Source organism: Camelus ferus, chromosome 19 (genome assembly GCF_009834535.1).
Source record: "Camelus ferus isolate YT-003-E chromosome 19, BCGSAC_Cfer_1.0, whole genome shotgun sequence".
In the NCBI taxonomy this organism is placed as follows: Eukaryota; Metazoa; Chordata; class Mammalia; order Artiodactyla; family Camelidae; genus Camelus; species Camelus ferus.
The window spans coordinates 24,289,227-24,312,843 of record NC_045714.1 but is presented as its reverse complement, the minus strand read 5'-3'; the positions used below and the strand labels follow the sequence as shown (position 1 = coordinate 24,312,843).

Below are 23,617 nucleotides of genomic sequence, written 5' to 3'. Positions count from 1 at the left end.
GTCCATCAACAGATGACTGGATATAGAGGTTGTGATATATTTATACAATGGAATACTACTCATCCATTAAAAATGATAAAATAGTGCCATTTGCAGCAACATGGGTGGCCCTGGAGAATGTCATTCTAGTGAAGTAAGCCAGAAAGAGAAAGAAAAATACCCTATATCACTCATATATGGAATTAAAAAACAAAACAAAACAAAACACAAATGAACTAAATGTAAATCAGAAACAGGCTCACAGACATAGAATACAGACTTGTGGTTGCCAGTGGAGAGGGAGGTGGGAAGGGATAAACTGTGAGTTTGAGATTTGCAGATACTGACTGGTACATGTAAAATAGATAAACAAGTTTATACTGTATAGCACAGGGAACTATATTCAATATCTTGTAGTAGCTTATGGTAAAAAAAGAATGTGAAAATGAATATATGTGTATGTTCATGTATGACTGAGGCATTGTGCTATGCACCAGAAATTGACACAACATTGTAAACTGACTATACCTCAATAGAAAGAAAGAAAGAGAAAGAAAGAAAGAAAGACAGACAAACAAAAAGGGTTGAGAGAAAATCATGTAGAAGATGGTCAGTGAATATCTAACACACATATCATAGACGTCCCTGAGGACAAAAACCAAAGCAACAAAATGGAACAAATATTAAAAACGGTATCTCAAGAAAACTTTGATGAAATGAAAAATGGAGTGTATATATATATATAAAGCCTATATCACATGTCCTGGAAAAACTGACCCAAGGTGGCCAACACCAAGGAATATTGTAGTGAAAGTATTGGACTTTAAAGGAGAAGGAAAGTCCCCTGCATGTCTGAGCAGTGTGATCAAGGACAGAAAATCTGATCGCCAGTGGGAGGAAGTGCAAACTAAGGATTCTGTGCCATTTCAATCTTCCGAGAGTAAAGGCTGCAGGCAAGAACTCCAGGAAGACTGTTCCTGAGAAGCAGCTTCTGGGGTGGAGTTGTCCCCTTGGGGCACCCTCTGAGCAGAGAGCATCTCTGTGGGGTGAGGGTGAGTGCAGCCCTCCAGCTCTTCCTCAGGATCCAGCGGCTGTCTGGGATCAGAGGCCCCCAGGGTCCCTTCCTGCAGCCTGGCTTGTTCTGGGTCACAGTATCTTCATTGTCCTTGGTCTTACATGATTCAGATTAAAAACATTAGGTTGAGGCTTTGACCGAGACCCATGCCACCCAGTACAAGTAGAATATGGCCATGGAGATTGTTTTAAACATCACATTAGAAAAGGAAAAAGAAATAGGGGACATTAATTTTAACAATCTGTTTTATTTAACCCACTACGCCCCCAAATGAACAGTTCAACAGACAATCATTATAAAAGCACACTGACGTGGGTAGCTTACATTCTTTGTTTTCACATTCAGTTTCTGAAATCTTGTGTGTGTCTCATGCACTGGTGCACCTCAGTTCAGACCAGCCATGTTCCCGTTGCTGTATGTGGCCGGATGGCTGCCGTGGTGGCTAATGCAGACCTGGACAGGTTTGTGGACAGTCAGTGTGACAGCCTGGGAGGCTGGCTCTGAAAGTGCTGGCCTCTCTTTGGAATACCTTCAGGTGCACCTTAGGGACTGCTGACTCAGGCCAACACCTTAGGACACAGCCTGCCAGCAGGTGGCTGTGGACACATCCCAGTGCTCTCTGCCCTGTGAGGGGGTTGGAGGCCAGCAGTGGACAGTGGGGAGGTGACCACAGTGTTGTGAAAGGACAGTGGCCCTGGGGGGCAACTGTGAAAAAGAGGGCATTGCAGGAGCAGTGGAGAGGATGTGCTGAATTGGGGTGTGGGCAGCAAGCGCATGTCCCCTGCCAGGCGCCTGTGTGCACTTGGCCTAGACCTCAGGGCCCCACAGTGCAGCCCTTCACCACCCACACCCTGGTCTGTCCACCCTGCCCCCCCCCACTGCCTGTGTAGGGGATGGAAGCTGCTGTGCCAGGCCCAGCTCTGTCCTCACACCCCATCTCTGGTCCAATAGGAGCTGGATGGCCTTCTGGAAATCAACTGCATGACCCACAGGCTGCTGAGCAGGTACCTGACTGGACAGCTTCGACGCCATGTTCTGGGAGGCCAGCCACAACGTGTTGGCGCCCTGTGGGAGAGCCACCCTCCACATCTTCTGGGAGCTCAGCTCTGGCTTCCCACCCGACTGCTGCTACAGCAGCTCCGCCAGCCCATGAGCTTGCCGCCTCAGGGATGGTGCTGGGCGCCCCCGCCAATGGGCATCTAGCAGGATGGTCTCAGGGCCTCCACCCTGCCCCCATCCCCCATCATTTCCCACATCCAGGGTGCTCAGGCCCTCCTGGTCTCCCATGTTTTCAGGTGCAGCCTTGGGCCAGCCCTTGGGAGTGTGGTGTGGTCATGGCTTGTGCAGACCACGTGGCAGGACCAGGGCTCTTCTCTGGAGCACCCCCCGTGGCTCAGGGTGAACCCCGTGCTGCATGTGGACGGCAGGCTGCCAGGGTGGGCACCACCAGCACACTTTGAAGTCTGCAGATGTTGGAACAGTGCTGGGCGCCTCTCTTTTCGTTGGTTCTACTCTGAGATGTTGGGGAACATGAGGATCAGCTGGTCAGCCAGCCTCCCACCCACCTACCATTTCACTCCTATATTGAGCAGCACAAAGTGACCCACTGGGTGGGTGGCATGGCTGCTGGCCGCAGGGTCGTGCAGTCCCGCCTTGTGATGCGGCCCACATCCTGGGGTGGCCCTGGGGTGGCCCCTGCACTCTGGGCATCCACCTGCCTGAGGCTTGTCCTCTCTGTGCCCTGTTCTGTGTCAGCACATGCAGGAGTGTGCATGTATGTAAGAGTGTGTGAGTGAGTAATAGTGAGAGAAGGGGGGAATATGAGTGATGGTGGGTGTGTAAGAGACAGTGTGTGCAGTGTATGTGAGCTTCTGTGTGAGTGTCATCACCACTGCTTAAAAATAAGTGTCTTTGGCTTTTACTTTGCTTCATTACTGCGTCTGAACATCCCACCACGTGTTGGCTTAATCACGGCTGACTTCTCGGCCTAGATTTTTGTGCCTTGATCCAGAGGGGCTGAGCTTTGACCCTGAGGGCAGAAGGGAGGCTCTCCTGCAGTCTGATCATACCTGTTGGTGTCCCTTGTCTGTCTGGGACCCAGCGTCACCTTCCTTATGGGGAGGCAGGCCTGTTCCTGGTGTGTGGAGCTGTGCATCAGAGCCATTGGCCCAGCCCCAGGCAGCAGAGGGGACATGTGGCTGTGGCCACAGGGGCCACAGGTGGAGGAGCCTTCTTGGGTCAGGGGTCCCCATGCCTGGCTGGGCATAAGCCACCAGAACCAAACTTGAGAGACCACTCATCCCTGTCAGCTCCCTTCTGAGTGCCCACTTTCTTGAAACATTTGTTTTTAAAGTTGTTATAGAGTTAGAATTAACTGAAAAAATATTTTTATTATACAAGTAATACGCCATAATTGTAGAAAAGCTAGAAATCTTATATATATACATGTATATATATATATTTCTATACATGGAAATAATTAAATTCTTAATGATTTCCATTGTAAAAATATCTTCTAGAGTTTTTGCCATATAGTCAAAGAAGATGTACATTTTTTATTTTGCAGAAATAGTTGTTATTAGGCATACTGTTAAATACACATTTTTTCCCACATGATCTCAAAGGAGAACACGCCATGTTAGCAAGGGTATATACGTGATGTTGTGCTTCTGAATATCTGTTTAAGTCATGGGCAGTGTTTGCAAGATGTTTGTTGCTTAGGTTGGTCCATTTGGAACCTTTGGAATGAATTTCTATTATGTCCCTTAAATCATTTTTGCCCAGTGCTTAGAACTGGCATCTCCAAAGGTGAAACATAACAGAACCCAGTGTTGGCAAGTCCAGAAAATACATTATAGTGGGGACAGGGGGTGGGGAGCAGAATCAGGCAACACGGGAGCTGATTTTTGGGTATTACTTTCAGTTGCATTTTTGATTGTCTAGTGTTTTGTCTCCCTTTTAAGGGATTCCCAGAGATCTTGCAAAAGGAACAGTTGAAATGTTCCCTGGGCCCCCTTTGTGCCCACTGCACAGCATGCACACATCGCCCACTTGTCCTGGTCATCTTGGTGATAATAATTCAGATGGGCTGAGTCTTCAGAAACACCAGGAGCTGTGGAAGGACTGCGGGGTGGTGGTGGGGCAGGTGAAAATGACATGAGGAGGAACGTTCAGCACGTGCTGTAAACTCTTCTGTTGAATCACTGTGTTTCCTGAAAGATGCTTCAGGCATCTGGATGAAAGCTGGGTGAGGAGTGTGGAGTTAGGGAAAGAGATTCTGAGGCTCTACCCTCTGAGCTGGGCCCACGTGGGTGCCCTCACCCCAACTGTGGCTGATGCTAGGGAACAGCCTCACTGTCCAGGGCTGACTGTCCTACTGGTGGCAGGAGCCCCAATGTCAGAGCCGAGGTGGTCAGAACTCAGGTCAGGACCTCTACCCTCAGTTCCCTGAGCCTGCACAGCATGAGATCTACATCATGTTGGTGAGCAGAAAGCTGCCTTCACCTGGTGTTTTGCTGGGAGCCCGCGGGCGGGTCTGCAGAGCCTGCCCAAAGCCCAGGCACCTGGAGGCCAGGTGATTACTCGGGAACCCAGTGTCATGTGTGTCAGAGCTACAACCTTGGCATGTGTGCTGGCTGGGGCCAGTGTGATATGACCTCAGCCTCCTCGGGCCCAGAAACCTGGGGTGCAGTTCAGGCAGGCACACACCAGAGCAGCTCTGGGGGCCTCTCCCTTCCAGTCAGTGCCAGCAAGAGCCATCCTGTATTTTTAGGTCTTCTGGTGGAACCGCTTAACGTTTCATTACCTGGAAAAGGCATTTTGTGTGTCCAGAGTGAGAACCGCAGTGTGCACCTAGTGTTTTAATTCCTGCCTCAGGGTTTCCTGAGAGCTGCTTGCAGGAGACCAGAACTCCCTGTTGCTTGGCATATCTGCTTATTTTGCTGCTTATTCCTGATGCATGAGTTATGCCTAGGTGGCTCTGGGAGGATGCTTAGGTGGCCTTGAGACTTCAAGTTTAACCTGTACAGCATCTCACTGTGACAATACTGTAGCCTTGGCAGTAAGCCAGCAGTTGGGCTCAGAGTCACCCTCTGGCTGGAACAGCACTGAAGGAGGGTGTGTCCTGAGTGGGGTGTGGTGCACCACGAGGCTGTCCCACCATTGGCCGTGCTCAGGATGGTGGCTGCCAAGTTTCTCTGCTGGCATTGTACCATTTTTCTGTTTGAAGTTGATAAGTAATTTATAAGGAGGTAATTTGAGACGTTAAATAACTTGCTCCTTGTTAAAACTTGACCCACAGATTTCAGCACCTGTTGGTGATTCTCACACAAGGCAGTTCTCACTGCGGTGGCTGAACTGTGGTGATGTGGGGGCGTTTTCATTCCATCTACAGGTAGTAGTTGGCATTCTGCTGTGTGCGCTTGTTAGTGTTTATTCGTTTGTTCATTTACTATGAGTGAGGACTCAGGGATCCTAACACGGGATTATAATCTGTTACTGGCAGGACTTGATTCTGTGGCTCAAGTCGGCCATGTTTTGGCTGGTGGGATCCCCTCCTGCCTTGTCTCTGTGTCTTCTGGGCTGTCCCCAGGGTTCTGAAGCCCTGTCCTACTTTCTGCACCGCAGGAGCTTCCAGGTTCATCTTGGAATTCTACCTTATCCCTGAAATCTGCAATTCACCAGGACTCCTTTTAATGGAGAATATTTTAAAATTAAGCCAAGCCTGGGTGTTAGGTATGTCCTCGCCTCTGGCACCTCTGGGACTCTGGGAAAGGACTTCTCTTGACTTCCCACTTGTGGTGTGGCCAGCGGTCCCTGGCCTGCAACCACATCACTCCAGCCTGTCTCTGTCTCTGTCTCTGTCGGTACATGATTTCCTTCTGTGTCTCTGTCCTCTTCCTGTGAGGACATGAGCCCTGTTGTATTGGATTAAGGGCCCACTCTGCTCCAGAATGACTTCATCTTGACTAATTACATCTGTAACAACCCTGTGTCTGAATGAGCACATTCTGAGAGGCTGGTGATTAGGACTACGAGTTCTGTTTTGGGGTACACAGCTAAACCCCTAATGTTTACGTGCATCTCCTTCCATGTCTGTCGAAGCCATGAATTCACACTGTGGTCATCAGTTTCCATTCAGCACTGCAGGCTTCAGTTCCATTTCTGTAACTTCCTTCTACACTGAGGGTTCTTGTTTCATCATTCTTAGTGTATTCCCTCATTTGCTCAGTTCTAGACTGTGCAGAAAGTAGCTTCAGAATTACTGACCCTACCCACTGCAAAACACAAACCTAGTAACTGGAATTCAGTATTTGTTTCCATTTTTTTGGTCTTTCGATTTAGAAATTTATATGGTCAAAATATGGTGTTTAACAGTTGTTTGGGGGGAAGGGTATAGGTCAGTGGTAGAACGTGTGCTTAGCATGCCCAAGGTCCTGGGTTCAATCCCAGGACCTCCATAAAATAAACAAACAAGCAAACAAACCTAATTACCCCCCAAAAATGTTGTTTAGGATATTGGAGTAAGTTTGGATTTACTCTTTTGCCTTAAGAAAGTGAGACTCTGGACACAATTTATGAAACAACTGTTTTCACCGGATGTTCCCCTGAGGGAAAGGAAACAAGGGATGTGAACTCTGTGACTCCCTGGCTTTCTGCCTGGAGGCACTTTGGACATCTTGTTCAGTGGAGGAGACAGATTGGAAATTGAGGAAGCCAAAACAGCTGGAATTTGCAAGGCAGAGTATGGGAAAGGAGAGAGGTACACAGAGAAACAGCTCCTGAGACCAACCTAGGTGCCCTTTTTAGTCTTTTATTGAATTTTAATCTCTGTACACAAGACTAGGAGAGGAGGAGCTGCTGTAGATGGACTAGTTCCCAGAGCTCACTGGGCCTTGCCCGCAAGAACAGAGAAACCTCACTGAGCACCCGGGCACTCGAAGAGAGTTGCCAGAAGGGCCTGTCTTAGTACCAGCCCTAGAGGAGTGTCTGCTGCACACCCTGACAGGTCATGAAAGGATCCAGCTGACTTGCAAGCAGTTTAGCCATCTGCCCACAAACACTCAACACTCTTTAAAGGATGAGGACAAAATCCAGCCACTCAACAACATGCTGCTTCTGTGCAAATGTGCTCAGTGCTGCTGGGCCGCTGTCCTCCCCTCAGATGCACATGTTCATTTCGTGCGCTGGTGTTGTTTTGACAGTTACATCCTTGGTTAATTTCTAAAAGTGCAATATGTGTTAGTCAAGGTCTTAGAATTTAGTAATGAGCAAATCTGTATTTTTGTAATCAATGTATAGTTGTTTTACAATGTGCTAGTTTTCAGGTGTACAGCATAGTGACTCAGTCACATATATGTGTATTTATCTGTTCTTTTTCAGATTCTTTCCTACTATAGGTTATTCTAAGATATGAATATAGTTCCCTGTATTATACAGTAGTGCTTTTTTGTTATCTATTTTACATACAGTAGTTAGTATCTGCTAATCCCAAACTCCCAATTTGGCCCTCTCCCCACTTCCCCTTGGGTAACACAGTTTGTTTTCTATGTCAGTGTGAGTCTATTTCTGTTTTGTATATAAGTTCATTTGTATCTTTTTTTTAGATTCCACATATAAGTGATATGTGACATTTGTCTTTCTTGACTTCACTTAGAATGATGATCTCTAGGTCCATCCATGTTACTGCAAATGGCATTATTTTATTCTTTTTTATGGCTGAGTAGTATTCCATTGTAGAAATATATCTCATCTTCTTTATCTATTCATCTATCAATGGACATTTAGGTTGTTTCCATGTCTTGGCTATTGTATATAGTGCTGCTATGAACTCTGGGGTGCATGTGTCTTTTCAAGTTTGAGTTTTCTCCAGATATATGCCCAGGAGTGGGATTGATGGATCATGTAGTAACTTTATTTTTAATTTTTTAAGGAATCTCCACACTATTTTCCAGTGGTTGTACCAAACTACATTCCCACCAACAGTGTAGGAGGGTTCCTTTCATATTTTTTTAATCATGCTCCTTTGCAAAAGTTTTACATGTTTAAGCAAACCCTTCCAATTTGAAAGTGTTAGCAGATATTGACATTTCTGCTTTAAAATCCAAGCATCTGATTTTCAGTGGCTCCTAATCCATTACAAAGCCACAGTCTCTTGGCCCAGCAAGTGAGGTTATAGACTCACCTTCTGCTAGCACATAACCAGTGACCTGAGTGACCAGTTCACTGCCCAAGTCTGCCTTCCTGCTCCTGTCCCCACATCACTGCTATGTCCAGAGGATTAGCCAGGCCCGAGTTCCTGGTCATTCCCAGTTGTCAAAGGACTGAATTAGGCTTGAGATGTTCTGGTGCCAAGTTTGGAGACTGTTTATGTGCTAGACGGCCCTGGTGTTCTCTCTCTGTTCCTCAACTTTGGATACACTTCTCATACGTTAGAGTATTTGTGTCTCAGAATTTTCCTATATGATAATTACATCAGTTAATTGGGAGGAAGCCTTAATTGATGAGTGATAGGAAAGTTTTGAATTTTAAAGAACTACCATTAAACTTTTGGTTTCCTTCTTTCCTTCCTTCCTTCCTTCCTTCCTTCCTTCCTTCCTTTCTTTCATCTCTCTTGTCTAGATTTGTTTAAACAATATTACCATTCTCTCAAGAATTTCAAAGAGATAAACAGCCAAATGCACAACTCCAGTATTTGCATGGATCAAGGGTAGGTTCTTTTGTGTTTATATTTTGAAGTTTAGTTTGAATCAGTTTAGTTGCAGTAATTTAAACTTATCACACCACATACAAAATGTTACAGTTCCTTTCTGTTCTTCCCTTTCTGACAAGTAATGTTGAGCTGGGGCAGCCTTCTGGTCATGGGGTGGGTGGACCCAGCCTCACTGCTGGCACTAATGGAAGTGAGATGATTGGCAGATTTAAAAACTTCAGAACATCAAGCCAAGAAAGTGTGTGAAAGAGGCTTGGGGGCACATCTGTGACAGAGGGGTAGGGGGCCCAGCCAAGTGTGACACCTTGAAGGGAGGAGATGAGGTGGGAGAGGGCAGGTGGGGAACAGCTGACACCCAGAGACCACAGGCAAGTGGGCGCAGGACACTCGCTGGCTCCTGAGATGAGGCACATGTCCAGGCTGACGGTGGCCGGGTATGCATTAGCACTGTGAATATTTAAAACCCTCTTACAGTTTTATGAGAGATACTCTGTAGTAAAATAAAGAGCCAGATGCAATGAGCAGAACTTTCCCCAAAATGTAGCAGAAAAATAAAAATAGACCTCCAGCCTCACCAGTGATTGAAGAGAAACATGACAGCAGTGAGTAATTTTGCCTCTCAGATCAGAAAAGGCTGGGGGAGTGAAACTGCCTTAAGGATGGCCGCAGGAGTGCATGTGAGACCGTGTGACTTGGGGCAGCCATCTGCCAGCACTCACCAGTATTTAAGTGTTCTCTCTCACTGGTGGGAAGCCGGACCCCTGTGGAAATAAATCACTCAAGTACAAAGTAATATCTGTTACTGGCATAATGTACAACATCCTCAGAAAAAACATGGTGGCAAACTCACTGGCCACCAAGAGCATTAGAACAAGGTACTGTCCAGGGGATGCAGTGCCATCACTGAAAAGGACCACGCATACCCTGCAAGCAGGTCGTGGGGCACAATGAAGTCAGCCTCCAAACAGAATGGTCCTGAGAGGAGGATGCCCTCAGGGAAGGATGTTCTGATTGGCTTCCCTAGGTCTGCAAGCCTCTGGCCGGCATCCTTCAGGTCTCTGGAGGATGCAGTCCTGGGGAAAGGGCCTGTGGGGTGGTTCTGAGAGGCCCCCCAGAGCTGCTGCCCACCACGGCGTGAAGGTCCCCTCAGCAGCATTTCCTCCAGGAGTGCTCGCACATAGAGACAGCAGTGTTTCCACTTCTGTGAGACAAAGCCATGAGCCCACCAGTCCCGAGGCACTGGGGGTCCACCTTCACACCCTCCGTGTCCACAGGGGGCACTGCAGGACACCTGCAAAGAAGGTGTCCACCTGGGGGGAAGGAAAAAATAGATCGCTCATCTTAAAGCAGAGGTGACTGAACTTGGCCTTAAGGATTTCAGCCTGTTTGAGAAATTATGTTTGTGTCATTTGTATTCTCACAACCAAAACAAGGACTGTTTGTTAGAGTGTTTGGACTCATAAGAAAGTCTTAACAAGTTTGCATGAGCAACGCTGATGTTGACTGTTCCTCTTACATGACACTTTTTTTGAGGATCAAAAAGAGGCGGAATGCCACAGCCTGGTGCCGTGGAGCTGAGCCGTGTTCCTCGTGAGAAGGCGCCGTCCCCGCTGAGCGAGGTGGGCAGTGCAGGTGGGGCACTCGCCCCTGCGAGGTTGTGGGACACACGGGAACCTGATCCTTTCTTTTGTTAGGAGTGGTGAACTTGGGCTAGTGTCTCATGGGGTTAAAACCGACTTAGCTGGGTGCCCCTTACGTGAAGTCTGGTTACTTCTTGGTAGTGGCACCGCTCTGAGTGAGCGCTCTTGAGCAGGTCACTGATTCTCTTTCCTGTAAGTGTCTGCACTTCCCAGTTGAAGACGCACAGTGGTGGGGCGTTAGAGAACCCAGGGCAGGTGGCTAATGAGTCTGGAGCCCGCTGTCCTCTGGTTTCTGGGTGAGACATCGGGCGTGCCAGCACTGTTTCTTGAATTGAGCTGGGAGGTTTCCCTCTGAGTCTGAGTGTTTTAGAGCAGATGTTTTAGAATTTCTCCCTCTCCAGAAGCAGTGCCTTCTCCCCTCCCTCTCAGTAGTGACATCGCTCTGGTTGTGTTGCCCTTGGGCTGTGCCATCCTTGGGGTGACTGAGGTCACCAGGAAGCCAGACACTGGTCAAGGGGAGCGGGGATTAGATGTCATTGAGCCCCAGGTCCCAAGCAAGTCAAGGTGGCTTTGGGAGTGAATTTTCTCACTTGTAACATGAGGCAATTTGATTTCACTAATGATTTGTTTTTCAAGCATTACAACTTATTATCAAGAAAAACCTGACCCAGAATCCCAGCATTGAAAGCACCTTTGTGCTTTGAGGAGGGACATTGGAGGAGGTTGTGTCTGAGCCCATGATCAGGACATGGTCTTACGAGTCTAATAGGGTTGTAGGCATGGGTGTGGGACAGGTGTTTGACAGTGTTTCCACCATGGTCAGTCTGGCATTTGATCATTGGTTTAGATTCAGACTTTGTGTTGTGGGAGTCCTAGGACCACCTGCACATTTGGTAATTCTCTAGACGGACTCATAGCTGAGTGTATTATGACAAATGGACACAGAACAGACTCAGTGAGGCAGAAAGATGCAGAGGTGGTGACGGAAGTGGGTGCAGGTGTTCCGTGGTCCCTCTTGTGGGTCACATGGGACCTGGGATGCAGACTGTTCCTGCCCAGGAAAGAGTAGCCCACAGAACACCTGGGACCAAAGCTTTCACTAGGGGACAGAGGCACAGCCACCTGTGTGACCAGCCCCCATCACTGAAACCCCAGAACCCCCAGAAGGAAAGGAGGAGCTCCTCAACAATCACTGTTTCTGTGAACAACATAGACAAGCTTGTATGTCATGGCAATGTCCCAGGTGTAGAAAACAGCTGTCAGTCGGTAACAAAGGCAACAGTCCATGGGCTGAGTTCCCAGGAGTTGTAGGCTGGCATGTTTGGGGCTGAGCAACCAGGCCTGCTGTGCTGAATTTTTATAATCCTTGCTGTCCTGATGGGACTCTCTGTGTATGTAGAGGAAATATTTAAGGCAGTTATAAAAGGAGAAGGGGGAAACATCAGGGACCTAAATGGAGGTCAGAGTTCTACGCTGCACTTAAAGTGGTACCATGCTGATAGCAGCAGACTGTGGTGACTTACGTGATGTGTGATGTAAGAGCTGGAGCACCCCGACAGACCTGTGCCAGAGATGCTGTCAGAAATGCCACAGGCAAGTCACAGTGGAGTCTCAGACATGTTAAAGTGACCTGCAAGAAGACTGAAACAGAACCTACTTAAATATTGGTAATCACGTTGTGTGTAAATGTATTAAATGTCAGTGGTCTGAAGACAGTTACAAGATAGAGATGGGCAGACTGGATTAAAAACATGACTATATAAGAAGCTCACTTCAAGTTAATGATACACATAGTTTGGAAATAAAAGGGTGGAAAAGATGTATCATGCAGACACTAATCAAAAGAAAGCAGGAGTAGGGGAGAGGGTGCAGCTCAGTGGTAGAGTGTGTGCTTAGCATGCATGAGGCCCTGGGTTCAATCCTTAGTACCTCCATTAAATAAAGAAGCAAACAAATAAATAAATCTAATTACCTCCCCACTAATAAAGAAAGAAAGAAAGAAAGGATGGAAGGAAGGAAGGAAGCAGGAGTAACTGTATAAATGTAAGATAAAGTAGGTTTTAGAGCACAGAATATTACCAGGGATGGGGGAATACGACACAATGATAAAAAAGGTCAAGCAAGAAAATACAGCAATCCTAAATGTTGATGCACCAAACAACAGAGTTTCAAAACACTTGAAGCAAAAATTGACGTAAGTGGAAGGAGAAATGAACAACTGCACAATTGTAACTGGAGAAGTCAGCCTTCCTCTCACTTAGTAATTGAAAGAGTGAGTGCACAGAAAGTCAGCCAAACACCTTCAACCAACAGGATACTATTGACGTGTATAGAGCACTTCACCCCACAACAGCAGCACACAGATTCTTTTTAAGTGCCCATGAGCATTCTCCAAGATAAACCATATCCTAAAACAGACCTCAACAAAATTTTAAAAATTGAAATATTACAGAGTGTGTTATCTGACCACAGTGAACTCAAACTAGAAATCAGTAACAAAAAGATGACAAGAAAATCTCCAAACACTTGCAGATGAACACATTTCTAAATAAACCTTGGGTAAGAGGAAGACTCAAGGGAAATTTTTTAAAAAGACATTGAACTAAATGAAATGCAAATATATCAAAATGTGCAGGGTGCAGCTAAAGAAGTGTGTGAGGGAAATGCATAGCACTGAATGCTTGCATTAGGAGTCTCCATGCTGAGTGTGTGCCCATGTCCTTAGACAAGCTTGGAGGTCCCCTCTTAAAGGAAGCCACCCTGATTACCTTTCCTACCATCCCACACTGCATCCCTGAGAATGCAGCTCCCCCTACCCCATCAGAGTCTGTCCTGCATGTCTCCCCCAGGAGACTGGGAGCAGTTCCATGGGGGCAGCAAGGAGGCTGTAAAGTAATTTCATTTATTCTTGCAGGATCTCAAAATGTTTTTGTAGGATCAGCAGTTTAATAAATGTTGAAAACCAAATGGTTTTATTTTCCTTCTGTTTTAGCAAGTTTGTTTTCGTGTTTTCAGGTTGAAATCATAGATACCAGTAAGAGGGGTCTAACAGGTTCTCCAGATCCCTCCACCCAGGGGCCCTGAATACTCATGCACTTTGCCAAGCAGTTCCTCCTCTTCACATGCACGTAGGGGCTACATTGAATTCCCCGAGACTTCATCAAGCACTGACTTTCTCTGTCCCCAGCCTTTGAACCTGGCCTACTCAGGTATTTATGGCAGCTGCCACAGCTTCGTGGGGGCCCCACTCTTCCAGATCGTCTGCCAGCTGCGGGCTTCCAGGGCATCGCGGTGGTCAGGGAGGAGCTGCTGCAGGTGGTCTGGAGCCTGGTGTGCACCCCTTAGGTGTGCGGCCTTCCTGGGGGTGGGATTCTGCACCCATTTCCTGGGGTGAGTGTAGTGGGGCTTTCCTTTGCAGCCAGTGATTATCAGTCCTGGGTCATCACAGGGCATTTTATGAACAGACACCTTTTCCCAAGTCCCTGTCACACCTCGGCCTGTGGGGCAGTGGGGGCTGGTGGCTGACACGGCCCTTCTCCCTCAGCTGCAAGGCACGATCCTGCAGTATGAGGAGAAGCTGATGGAGGTGATATCTGAAGTCTGCCGGCTGCCTCGGCACAAGTATGGCTCTCCCAGTGAGCACGGCACCTCCTTGGGTGCACGGGGGGCAGGGGCAGTGTCAGCCCAGCCGCAGGGAGGGAGACCGAGTGGGCAGTCACTGACAAGTTTCCGATCTGCTTTCCCCACTGGGAGGAGGTGGGGGCCAACCAGAGCCTGATGGTCTGCAGCCTTTCAGCCAGGAGCAGGCTGCAGGAAGGTTTGTGGGGGTTGTGGGGCGGGGGTGACAGGGCTCTGAACCCTGTGCACCTCCAGCTCTTCTGCAACACCCGGATCTTGAACATCACTGACCAGGGAGGGGTGGGGAGCTTGACTGCCAGGTCCAGCTGCCCGCTGGGCTTGACTGGCCCAGGCCTGGGGGCAGCTCCATGCAGGGTGCAGCCCATCTATCACACTGATTGGCTGGCTGTAGGGCCCTGGGGCAGGGGTGCTCTGCAGGGTGCCAGACCTGCATGGCCTGAACTAGCACTGGTTTGGGGCTCCCCACACAAACAGCCTTCGTGATCTCAGAAAGCATCGTCCTTGATAAAACTGGACTACAGGAGCCCTTGTCTCGTACAAAACTGCCTTTTATCTTGTATCCATTAATACTTTCCTGAGGGCTGGATGACTGCCTTGCTAAGCCCACATGTGGACCACCCATGGGAGACTGCTCTGATGGGCAGTTGGCTGGTGAGGCTGAGCCCCCAGGGCTGTTGCTGGTGTCTCGGGAGATGGCGAGGTGACCCATTTGGCCGCTGGGGAGGGAAAGGACCATTGGTGAGACTGGCTCAGGAGCCTGAGTCCGTTGTCAGAAACAGATGGTAACACTGGGGTCATAAAGGTGGTGCTTAGATCCTGGCCAGAGGAGGGCATTTTTAATGTTGGAGATGAAGCCATTTAGCCAAATCCAGAGCTGGTCTAGGGGCAGAGCTGTGGACTTCAGGGCCGCTCCCTACATGTCCTCATCCCACTGTGTGGCCGGGCCTATGGCACCTTGTGCACCTCGTGTAGATGACACTGTGTTGCTGGGGACACCCTGCTCTTTAGTGCCTGTTGGGGGGCTACACATGTGGAGGAATATCCCCCCAGGAGGGTCTGAGCTCACGATGGGTGATGTGGAGATCTGGGGATGGATGAGGTGGGCGGTGGACCACGAGAAGAAAGGATGGCCTCTTGGGTGGGCAGGGACATGGTCCTTGTGGATCAGCACTCAGGGCTGACCTGTTGGGGTGAGGGGTTTGAAACCTCTTAAGTCTCTGAGTTTGTCCCTCTTGGGGTTGTTTCAGCTCTTCCACATCTTCTGTGTGACTACCCATTCCGGAGTCAGCTTGGGGAGTGCTGACTGGGTCAGCACTGAGTGTAGGACTGAGCCAGAGGACACTGACTCTCTGTCCAGGCTTCATGCCTTGTGTCTTTTCCTGCCATATCACAACATCCAGGGCCTCCAGGACAGCAGTGGAGATGCATGGTCTTGCTCAGGAGCCCTGGGGGAAGCTGTGCGGGTTTCACCACCGAGTAGGAGTTTAGCTGCAGGGCTTTCCTGGATGTCCTTTATCAGATTAAGTGCGCTCCCCTCTGTGCCTGTGAAGTGAGTTTTATCAATTACCTTTCCTACCTCTGCTGGACACGATGCCTCCTTGGAAGATACAGGCAAACCTGGGAGACATGGCGGGTTTGGTTCCAGACCTCCGCAAAGAAGTGAGCCCCTATGACTTGTTTGGTTTCCCAGGGCATATAAAGTTATGTTTACACTAGACTGTAGTCTGTTAAGTGCATAATAGCATTATGTCTTAAAGAACGTACACACCGTAATTAAAAAACACTTCATTGCTGAAACATGCCAACCAACATCTGAGCCTTCAGCAAGTTGTGACCTTTTGGCATAGTAACATCCAAGACCACTGATCACAGGTCACCCTAACAAATATAATAATGAACTTTAAAATGGGGGCAGGGTACAGCTCAGTGGTAGAGTGTGTGCTTAGCAAGCACGAGGTCCTGGGTTCAATCCCCAGCACCTCCACCTAAAAACAAACTAAATAAATAATTACCTCTCCATTTGGCTAAATAAATAAATAAATTTTAATTAAAAAAATAGAAAAGGGTTTAAAAATTAAGGGAGGACGGTATAGCTCAAGTGGTAAAGTGCGTGCTTAGCATACATGAGGTACTGGGTTCAATCCCCAGTACTGCCATTAAAAATAAATAAATAGATAAACAAATAAGTAGATAAATAAGTAAATCCAAGCCCTCAAAGCAAAAACAAAAATAATATAAGGGGGAAAAAAACAAAAAAATTTTAAGTTTAAACTATTGTAAGGATGACCACTATGTGACGCAGAGGCGGGAAGTGAGCAGATGCTGTTGGAAAAATGACACCTGAAGACTTGCTCGATGCAGGGTCACCACAAACTTCAATGTGCAAAACACACAGTGTCTGCCAAGCGCAGTAACAAGAGCTCTGCACAGGGCTGACAGAGACAGAGGCTCTGGAGCTGAGGCCCAGGGTCCAGGTTGTGCTGGGGTCAGGAGACGGGTGGCCATGCCCATGGGGGCACGGTGGCCATGTCAGAGAATGCTCCCAGCCAGGTACCCCAGGCGGCACCCTGGGGCATCTCCTACCCCTCCAGCCTCCCCCAACCCCAGACTCACCCTCTACTACCACAGGCATCCTGGAGATTCTTCCAGCTCCAGATGAAGGATGTCGTTGAGTACACGGAGCTGAAGACAGCATGCTTCCAGAACCTGCGGGAGGTGAGTGACACCATCCTCTTCTGCCTGCCCAGCCAGCTGAGCCTGGTGGGTGCCCAGCCCTGCCCGGGTCCTGCCGGGCCCCGCCCCGGGGGTGATGGGACAGGAAGGATTTAGAGGCTTGATTTATTGGGATCATTAATCAGGGAAGGGGAGCAAGTGTTTTCTTCTTGACTATCATACTTTAATTTGAATTTGTTTCCTACAATCGAAAAACAGAAAAACATTCAAATTAAAAGTAAACTTTTTTTTCTATTTGGAAATATGATTTTTAAGCTTTAACAAATCATGGCATCATTTCTTTTGGTTCCTATGCTATTTTTATCTCTACATATGATGTTATATTTCTCTCTGTATATATTTCTAAATACTACTACTGAATTTTTTCTATTTGTTCTATTCAAAACCCATTTTATTAAATAAAGTTGGAAATTTTGAAAAATCATTAAAAAAAGAAAAACAGATATGAAATGGAGCTCATCGTTAAAGAATGGTTTACTCTGTGAGCATCGTCAGAATGTTTTATTATATAGTATTTGCTGCATCTAAATGAACGTATGTGACATACACGTAAGGTGTAGAGCGCCGTTGCCCGGGAGCGCTGTCTGTGATGGAGAGTTCAGAGCTGAGGCTGTTGAGCCCTCGAAGTGCGGCTCCATGTGACAGGAGAACTGATTTTTAAATTTTATTGAATTTCAATTATTTTACATTTAAATCACTGCACGTGCCCCATCCCTGCTGTGTGGAGAGACTGATAAAGCAGACACTAGGAGCCCCCATCACTAAGAAATCACATGTGGGACACCTGCTTTCTCCACCAATTGCCTCTGGTGTCATTTAGCCTGTCCCTCTGTCCCCTGTAGGTCATGTCCACTGACAGCTCTGAACTGAGGGCCTAGTGAGTGTGACACGGGCTCTCATGGGCTTCACTCTGCATTTCCCTCAGGACTGAGGAGCAGGGCATCTTCCCTGCTGCTAAATGCTCCCTTCTTGTCATGTGTCCATTTTACTATAATTTGTGTATCTTCTGTGTTACATTTGATGCACACACCTCTCCCATTTGTGGCTTGAGTTTTCACTCAAGGTATTTGATAAACTGATACTCTTTGAATATAGTCACTTTTTTTCATGGTTAACACATTTTGTATGGCTTAAAAGAAGTCCTTTGCTACTTAGGAGCCATGGAGATATTCTTGTGTATTTCCATCTACACGTTGCAGGTTTTGCTTTCTACATTTCAGTTCTAATCTTTCTGGGGTTGGTTTTGGTGTCCGATATGAGATGTGGAGGAAGATTTTTGTCTCTCCCTGGGGGGTGACCAGCTGTCCCTCCTCCAGCAGCTGAAGGACTGATGCCTCTCCTTGCTGGTCCCTAGGGTCACTCTGTCCCCCTGCAGCTCCCAGTGGATATGCTGCTCTGTCTCCTGGCTTTATTCCATGTCCCACTGGTCTGTGCATCTGTCCCTGGCTTCCAACTCGTAGTCTTATGCATTGTAGCTCTAACTTCAGTCCTGACGCCTGACAGGACGTGTTCCTGACCTTATGTCTTCAAGCACCTTCTGCCTCTTCGTGGATCCTGTTTCTGCTTTGGAAGGATTAAAATCAGCTTGCCAAGTGGGTTAAAAAAGCATATTGGGATTTCAGTGGGAATTGTGTTGCCTTTCTGGATCCATATAGGGAGGTCTTTGCTCTGTTGCTTCTTTGGTGTTTATTTGCGGGGAGGTAATTAGGTTTATTTATATATTTTTCAAGGCAGTACTGGGGACTGAACCCAGGACCCTGTGCATGCTAAGCACACACTTTACCACTTGAGGTGTCCCTTCTCCTCCTGCTCTGTTGCTTCTTAAAGCAGTCTCTTGTCTCCAGGGCCCTGGCAGCTTGGCAGGGGCAGGGTTGTGTTGTGCAATGACCAAGACAAGGGAGCCCTGTACACTGTGCTGGACAATGACAGTCAGACTGCCAGGCCTGTAGGGGCTGGCTGTGCCACAGGGACTGGCCACCTCACATGTGTGTCTGCAAAAATCAAAGTGTGCTGGGTACAACCTCTTGTCAGGATCCACATCTTCCAGGTTTCCTTCTGCTGCTCTGCTGCCAGGAGACCCTTTCCAGAGAAGGGGACCCCAGGCCCTCATTGTCCTGCCCCCTGTGACTCGCATGGCCACCTTAACCTGCAGGCACCGGTGGCGGGGAGGTGGCGTGTGGCTCCCTGAGAAGCTGCTGTCCAGGGCAGCCTTGCCCCAGGAACAGCTGAGGGAGAGCTGAATCTTCACCCTAAATACATGTGAATGTTTTATAACCAAATACGTTACGGAATATTCCTTTAGATAGTAATCACTTATCATGAAATTGAAATGTTAAATATAGAAAAGTTCCCCTCACGTGTGGCTTTTGTGAACACACACATAAAGCACAGCCTCATCCATGTGTGTCCAGGCCTGAAGGAGCCCCTTAGTCACTGGCTCCAGGGCAGGGCGGGTGCCACTCTGTGGGATTGATCGGGTTAGTGGCAGGGACTCCTTAGTGTCTGGGGTCTCTTCTGGTCCTGCTGCCCTTTTAGGAAATAAGATTAACTGTCAAAAGCTTTTCCTTTACAAAATAGAAAATGTCAAGGATGCCTTGTATGAACAAAAAATAATTATGGAACCAAACTCCTAAATTAGGCGTTTGGGACTAACAGATGCACATGGCTATATCTAAAATACATAACCAACAAGGGCCTACTGTACAGCACAGGGGACTGTATTCAGTCTCTTGTGATAACCAATAATGGAAAAGAATCTGAAAAAGAATAGAGATAAATATGTATAACTGAGTCCCTTTGCAATACACATGAAACTAACACAACTTGTAAATCACTACACTTTAATTTTTAAAAAATTCTAGTTTTCAGATGATTGATTTTCTTGAACAACTGTTTTCTTGCTGACTTTTCATTGTTCTGTCTAAAATAACTGAAGATGGGTTGGGTTCACTGGTGATTATCCTACAAATGGGTAACCTTGATGATAAAATAATCTTAGTACCTCTCATTACAGTATAAGGTAATGTAATACAGCACAATGATATAATACAATAAAATAATTATATTCTGTTCCACAGGAGAAAAATATATGGAACCACAGGAGTTTGAAGCTGGAGGGGCAGAACTCATCAATTATCAGCTGAAAGGAGTTGTCAGGGCAACACTTGGACATTTGTTGGCTTCTGGAAGGAGTGTGATCCTGTGTTAGATACTTCGGAAAAGAAGGAGGAGGGTATAGCACAGTGGTACAGCGAGTGCTTAGCATGCAACGAGGTCCTGGGTTCAGTCCACAGCACCTCCAGTAAAATAAATAAACCTAATTACTTCCCCTAAATAAATAAATAAATAAATAAATAAAGTAATGAAAAATACTTAAAAAAAAAAAAAAAAAACCTTGGAAAAGAAAAATCTGGGACAGATGAGATGCTTACCTGCCCAGACCCTTAAATTCTTGTTGTCTATCCCTGGACACAAGCATAGACTTTCTGAGGTGTCTAGGACTCTCAAAGGCCCCCCAGCCCTGGGAGACAGGCCCCAACAGTGGTTGGACCTTCCAGCTCTCAGGAGGTGGATGAGGGCTGGGCCCCGCTGCCCACTGACACACATCCTTGGTGTCTCCTTCCTTATGACACCTGGGCCTGGGTCTCAAGTCTACACCATGTAATGACTCCCCTCAGTGAGGAACTGGACATCTAGAAAAGATGTTATGAATAGCTGTCAATTGATCTTAAAGCTTTGACTTATGAGTGGATGGCTGCTTCCAAAACATAGATAAAAAATGGCCTGCAGCCAAGCTGAGTGCAGTCTCCTCAGCTCCAGTCTGGAATTCTGCACTGTTGCTTTGGTCCTTATAGAAATAGGGGTAATGTCTTCCAGTTGGTCCACGGGGTGGACTTTGGAAAGTGGAAGATGCCTGGCTGCTCGCACTCCATCTCATCACATCCAGACTCCAGACACTGACCTCTCCTTGGTGGTTATTTTCATGTCTCCAAGGAAAGTGGTGGTAAATTACATTTGGCATCCATGTGGGCTCCCACTAATATAGATGGAGATGTTAAGGATGGATGTGGCCTTCAAATTGCCACAAATTAGACAAATGGGTTAGCCATCCCCCAGCTTCCGGGGACACTGTGCCTGTGGTGAGGCTCCAGGATAGTGGTGGCCCTGGCTGGCACCGGGAATTTGTTCAGTAACCAAAAATGTCGATCTTGCTCTGAATCTTTGCATTAGATAGATGCTTCTTATAGCTTTCTGGAGAAGGGTTGTTTCATTTTGTTTTTCAAATTCTGCCATCTAAACCCAACCTGAAATTTTTGGTAATGTAGTTTATTCTTTTTAACTTGTATGTGTGTATACTTGTTAAACTTTGTTTTACAATAGTTTTACACTGCTTTGTTTTGTTTTGTTTTAATTGATGTATAGTCAGTTACATTGTGTCACTGTTTGATGTATAGCATAGTGTCCCAGTTATGCATTACATACATATATTCATTTTTATATTATTTTTTATTAAAGGTTATTAGAAGATATTGAGTATAATTACCTGTGCTGTACAGAAATTTGTTTTATCTATTTTTATATATGGTTAATGTTTGCAAATCTCAAACTCCTGAATTTATCCCGTCTCAGCCCCTACTTCCCCACCACCAGTAATAGAAGATTATTTACTAAGTCTGTGAGTCTGTTTCTGTTTTGTAGATGAGTTCATTAGTGTCCTCTTTTTTCTTTTTTTAGATTCCACATATGAATGATATATGGTGTTTTTCTTTTTCTTTCTGGCTTATTTCACTTAAAATGATGCTATCCAAATCCACCCACATTGCTGCATGCTTGTTTGTTTCTAATGCTGACTTTTACAGCCACTCACTATCTTTCTATGGTTTGGTTTGGGGGCAAAAATTTGAGCTCATTGGCTGTGGCAGCAGGAAGCAGCATAGATGGCTGGATGGGCCGTCTGGTGGGGCACTGCTGGTAGGCAGGTGCTTTACCACCGGTAGAGACCCTGTCTGTGTGGCACTGTCCCCGTGATGCCACACACTGGCCAGTCCACTTTCTTGCACTCAGCCACCTTCCAAATGCCCTCCTGCCCTATTGGTGCAGGCTGGCCAATCACCCGTCTCCACTTTGCATTTTTTCCTTGACAGTAAGTATGTCCTGGAGATAATAGCACATGAGTGGTGACATTCCTGTACCTTTTTGTAGATGCATAGGCTCCCACAGACACCACCCTCATTCCTGTTTGCAAGCTGTTCCTCACCATTTGATGCTCTCCTTCCTTGAGTATGTCCCCCCAACACACACACACTCCTAGTGCGGGAGGCCTGGGAACAGCTCGTGTGTGTGCTGGCTAAGAGGGCACCTGTCCACATGTATTCTGGGCACAGGATTCAGGCACAGGTGACCAGGAGCTTGAGGGGTCAGCCTCCTTCTGGGGGGTTCTGGTGGAGCCAGGGATGGCTAGCTGACCGCTGCATTAGGTGTCTGTTAGGTGACAACAGGACCCTCACCTGTTGGGGACAGAAAGCCTTCTCTCCCTCCTCTTGGTCTTAGCTTTGCTGTCACCTTGGGGGAGCTCCTCAAGGGAAACTCTTGACAGTCATATGTTTTGACTCTCTGATTTCTGTTTAATAACCGCTTTATTATGGTTTCAGGTTAGGTGGACAGTTGAGCCCTGAGGTGAAGGCACCACAGTCGGGAGAGCCCTCCCCTGTTTGCGGGCCCCACACTCGGGAAGGGTGCCCTGTGCTTGACCATCTGTGGATGCACGGTGGGGCTTTGGGAGTTCTGTCACCCCTGTGATGCTGGAAGTAAATTTTTCTCTACATTGGGTTCTCCTGGAGAGTGGATGGGCCTTGCATGGTGTAGGGTGTTATCACCTCTCTAAAGGAGCTGGTGACCCAACAGCACATTCAGGGCCACCGCTCAGAACTTTTTCCAGGGCTCTGGGGACACTGGTGCCATCCCTCCTGCCTCCTGCCCTGTTTGCACAGGAAGTGCCTTCTTTCTACCTGTGCAGGGATGGCTGTCAGACCATCAATGCTGGAAAGCAAAGGCCATGTTCGAGGCTGTGTTTGTGCATATCCACATTGAAGTTAGTCAAAAGTAAGTAAACTGAAAACGCAGTTCCTCAGCCAAGGACTTGATCACCACATGTGGCTGGCAGCTACCTCGGTGGACTGCAGAGAACATTTCCACCAGCCCCAAGACTCCATTTATTTTACACTAAATGACAAAGATGTGCCTTGTTTTCAGCACTGATTTCTTTGTCCATCTTTGTTGTGAGATAAACTACCTAATGTGAACTTCTCTGTTCTGGTTTTTAGAATTATGTGACCTGAAGCACACAGCCCCTTTCCAGAATATCTTGCCAAGAGTCCACATGAAAGGCGAGCCAGTGTCTTCTGACTAGGGTGGGGACGTACATCTGTGTGGCTAGAGGACTGAAGGCCAGTTTTGTTTTGATTTCAGTGCCTGTTCATTGGGGTAATGAGTAATTTAATACAGTTAAGTGAGTATTGAATAACTGAAGTAGTTAGGGCTGAAATGATGTCTTGGATGTGTGCCAGAAAAGCCTGGGTAGGGGGAGATGGTACTGCTCAGTGGTAGAGCATGTGCCTAGCCTACACAAGGTCCTGGCTTCAATCTCCAGTATCTCCATTAAAATAAATAAGCTTAATTACCCCCCCCAGGAAAAACCCACACAATCGCATAGAAGCAGGGATGTTGAGTATTTGTCCAACGAGAGTGGCAGGAGCTCGTGATCCTTGCAGCAGATGGGCACTGAGGGTTCACTGTCCTATGCTCTGCTTTTGATTACTTTGGATTTTTCAATACATTGCT

The 23,617-nt window shown here is 47.2% G+C and overlaps 1 pseudogene; it reads left to right on the top strand.

Annotated features, from left to right (window-relative positions):
* Positions 1-2,035: 2,035 nt before the first annotated feature.
* LOC116657792 lies at positions 2,036-23,452 on the top strand (annotated as a pseudogene).
* The last annotated feature ends 165 nt before the right edge of the window (positions 23,453-23,617 follow it).